The sequence below is a fragment of the Helianthus annuus genome, chromosome 6 (genome assembly GCF_002127325.2).
Source record: "Helianthus annuus cultivar XRQ/B chromosome 6, HanXRQr2.0-SUNRISE, whole genome shotgun sequence".
Taxonomy (NCBI): Eukaryota; Viridiplantae; Streptophyta; class Magnoliopsida; order Asterales; family Asteraceae; genus Helianthus; species Helianthus annuus.
This window is the reverse complement of record NC_035438.2, coordinates 18301891-18306524: the sequence shown is the minus strand read 5'-3', so window position 1 is coordinate 18306524 and position 4634 is coordinate 18301891.

The window sequence follows — 4634 nt, the reverse complement described above, 5'->3', positions numbered from 1 at the left end:
ACTTTCGAAAATCATTGTTTAGTAACCCCTCATGCTAAGTTTTTAAAAGAGTTAAACACTAGTGCTAAAATCAAAGAAATGGTAAGTGTTAAGTTAACTAATGATCAAACTTCGCTAATAAAAGAAGACCCTTTTGAAATTAACATTGCACCGGTTCCATGTTTCTTTCAAAATTCATTTATTAGTAACATCACCATTGATAAGGATCTTTGTGTTAACATAATGCCTAACTACATTTTTGAAAAATTAAGTATTAGTGATTTTACTCCACTTCAAATTCCCATTTTTCTATCCGATCGAAAAGTGATAAAATCAATCGGTGTAGTTGAAGATGTTTTGGTTCACACAAATCAATTGGTAATCCCAACCGACTTCGTCATCCTTGATGACGCCCCTCTAGTCTTGGGAAAACCTTTTGTAGAAACTCATAAAGCATTGAAAAACCGGAAATTCAACAATCTACCTCTCCAATTAGGGGCATTCAAAAGGAGCATAGATCTTGAGCGTTCAATGAAATATCCTTTTGGCAATAATGACCCCCTAATTGAAGATGAAGCTGAACCACCCGATACAACTAACGAAGAAGACCACTTTGTCGAAGAAGAGATAGCCATAGAACAAACCTTTAAGGTTCTTAATCTAGATGAGCCACAAAATAAGGTGTCTTCTAAAGACCCACCCATTGAGCTCAAAGAACTTCCTAAAGGTTTGGAATATGCTTTTCTAGGTAAAGATGGTAGTTTACCTGTAATTATTTCATCTAAATTAAATAACATAGAAAAAGAGAAATTAGTTAATCTACTTAAAAAACACAAAAACGTGATCGCTTGGAAGCTTGTAGATATTAAAGGAATAAGCCCTTCCATGTGCACGCACAAAATTTTAATGAATGATGACTACAAAACGGTAATTCAACCACAACGAAGAGTGAACCCCAATGTTCAAGAAGTAGTTAAAAATGAAGTCATCAAGCTGCTTGACGCTGGACTAATCTACCCTATCTCCGATAGCCCGTGGGTAAGTCCAGTTCAAGTAGTCCCGAAAAAAGGAGGTATGACGGTAATAACTAATGAGAAAAATGAATTAATACCAACAAGAACCGTCACAGGATGGAGAGTTTGTATAGATTATAGGCGATTAAATGAAGCAACAAGGAAAGACCACTTTCCTCTACCCTTCATTGATCAAATGTTAGAACGATTATCCGGTCATAAATTTTATTGTTTCTTAGATGGTTTTTCAGGTTACTTTCAAATACCGATAGCACCAGAAGACCAAGAGAAAACAACTTTCACATGTCCCTACGGAACTTTCGCATATCGACGCATGCCATTCGGTCTATGTAATGCGCCTGCAACATTCCAACGTTGTATGGTGGCCATTTTCCATGATATGATAGAAAAGACAATGGAAGTCTTCATGGACGACTTTTCCATCTTTGGAGACTCATATGACCAATGCCTCGATAATCTTGAACGAATGCTATCCCGATGTGAGGTAACTAACCTCGCCCTTAACTGGGAAAAATGCCATTTCATGGTAACAGAGGGAATAGTACTCGGTCACAAAATCTCAAGCGAAGGAATGGAAGTTGATCGAGCAAAAATAGAAACTATTTCTCGATTACCTCCTCCATCCTCTGTAAGAGCAATCAGAAGTTTCCTAGGGCATGCCGGATTTTATAGAAGGTTTATCAAGGACTTTTCAAAAATTTCAAGGCCTCTAACAAAATTACTTGAAAAAGATGCACCCTTCATCTTTGACAAGGAATGCAATCAAGCATTTCTAACCCTCAAGGAAATGCTAGTCAAGGCACCTATCATGATAGCGCCGGATTGGAAATTTCCTTTCGAAATCATGTGTGATGCAAGTGACTTTGCTGTTGGAGCAGTCTTGGGACAAAGAAAAGAAAAGCATTTCCACCCAATCTATTATGCTAGTAAAACTCTTAATGATGCACAAGAAAATTATACAACTACAGAAAAAGAATTACTAGCAGTGGTGTTTGCTTTTGATAAATTTCGTTCTTATCTTGTTCTTTCTAAAACTGTAGTTTATACAGACCATGCAGCCATCAGGTACCTCTTCAAGAAGCAAGACGCAAAACCCCGTTTGATCAGATGGATTCTACTCCTCCAAGAATTCGACATCGAAATCAAGGACAAAAGAGGAGCAGAAAACACTGCTGCAGATCATCTCTCACGCTTAGAAGACCCAGCTTTGGAAACGACCAGAGACGAGCAAATCAACGAGAAATTTCCCACAGAATCCTTGGAAATGATGGAGAGTAGACAAGAGCCATGGTATGCCGACTACGCTAATTTTCTAGCTAGCGGTATAGTCACCAAGGGATGGCCACATCATCAAAGAAAGAAATTCTTTGCTGATGTAAAGCATTACTTTTGGGAAGACCCCTATCTTTTCAAAATGTGTGCCGACCAGCTCATCCGAAGGTGTGTCCATGGTAATGAAGCACGAAGAATTCTCCGTCATTGTCATGAAGGTCCATACGGAGGACATCATGGTGCCGCAAGTACCGCACGAAAGGTATTTGACTCAGGATTTTACTGGCCAACCATTTACAAGGATGCACAAAACCTTGTAAAGACATGTGATGCCTGCCAGAGATCAGGTAATATTTCTTCCAAACACGAAATGCCTCAAAATGGCATTCTCGTTTGTGAAATCTTTGATGTGTGGGGACTCGATTTCATGGGACCTTTCCCACCTTCAAAGGGAAACAAATATATACTTGTGGCAGTCGATTACTTGTCTAAATGGGCAGAGGCCGAGGCTCTTCCAACAAATGATGGAAGAGTAGTGGTAAAATTTCTGAAAAAATTGTTTTCTCGCTTCGGGACACCAAAGGCTTTAATAAGTGATATAGGTACCCATTTTTGCAATCATCAACTCGAAAAAATATTAACAAGGTATGGGGTCTATCACCGGGTCTCAACAGCATATCACCCTCAAACAAATGGGCAAGGCGAAGTGACTAATCGAGGTTTAAAACGAATACTTGAAAAAACCGTAGGAATAAATAAGAAAGAATGGGCCGACAAATTAGACGACGCTTTATGGGCTTTTCGAACTGCTTATAAAACCACTATAGGCACAACCCCATATAAGCTGGTCTATGGAAAAAGTTGTCACTTGCCAGTAGAAATAGCTCACAAAGCCTACTGGGCAATAAAAAACGTAAACTTAGATTTAGAAACTGCCGGTAAAAATCGATTTTGTCAAATAAATGAATTAGACGAGCTAAGGAATTATGCATATTCTAACTCCGAAATTTATAAGGAAAGAATGAAAAATTTACATGATAAATATATTAAATCTAATGAATTTCGGGTAGGAGATCAGGTTCTATTGTTTAATTCGCGACTTCGATTATTTCCTGGTAAGCTAAAATCTAGGTGGTCAGGACCTTTTTCTGTCACCCATGTTTTTCCGCACGGTGCAGTAGAAATTAAAACTCGAAATGGGATACCATTTAAAGTCAATGGCCAACGGCTAAAACTCTACCGAGGATCTATTGAGGATGAGGAAGAGGAGATCTCACTTCAAACGGTTAACGAATAAAGTCATACCTGACATGTTACGAACAAGTAAGTGTACGTTTAAAAACCGGTAAGTCTTCTAGCCATTTTCGGAAATAAGGGGGCATGCACACGAGCAAATAAAAAAAAATTCAAAAAACTTTGCTCGGCACGGGGCTGTGTCCGCTGGACACGGGGCCGTGTCGAGGCAACTGTCGGGATAAAACCCTCTTTTCATAACAGTTACCTCATTCCACACGCCCCGTATTGCCGAAAACGCTCTGGTTCCAGGCGATTTTCCGCAAATTTCCGACGTCACTACCAAGTTTAACAACATCAAGGTATGATTCTATCATCTTTAGTAGTTAGATTAGTTACTTGCATGCAGTTAAAGCATCAAAAATTGGGGAAAAATCTAGGGTTCTTCATGTTCATCCGGATCGAACTTCAAATTTTTGATGAAATCTGTTAGTAGTAGTTTAGATTAGTGTAGTAGGAAGTAAATAAACATGTATTGTTGATAGATTCGTTCGATTTCCCCACTAAAACACCAAACCCTTGTTTTTGAACCGAAAAACACGAAATTGAAAGGGTAAACGGTTTATTTTGGGAAAAACGACACTTAGGGTTTCATTTTCGGGGGAAACCGCTACTACTGGGCTAAAAATTTTCAGGTTTTCGAAACCGGGACGAAAAATGAACTTTTTGGGTTACAGACGCCTGGACACGGGGCCGTGTCCGCTGAACACGGGGCCGTGTCCAGCCCACTGTTTGCAGTTTCACCCCAAATATCTTTGTTTCGTACTAACTTTTGGAGTATTCTTTCAGATGTCAAAGTTCACAAGGTTCAACGCAAGCGAACTCGATGCTAGGGCACGATATGAGACACTCCAAACAAGACCCGAGGAGTACCCTAGGCGGGCATGTACCGACTTGTTAACCATGGTGAATCAACTTGACCGATTCAACAACATCGTGACAGGGCCACTAGCAGTTGCATTGAACACTCGGCTTCGGTCGGTACATCAATGCACCATGGAGTTCTACAGTACTTTCAATTTCACCTCGAGGTGTGACCCGTTTGACAATGAAGGG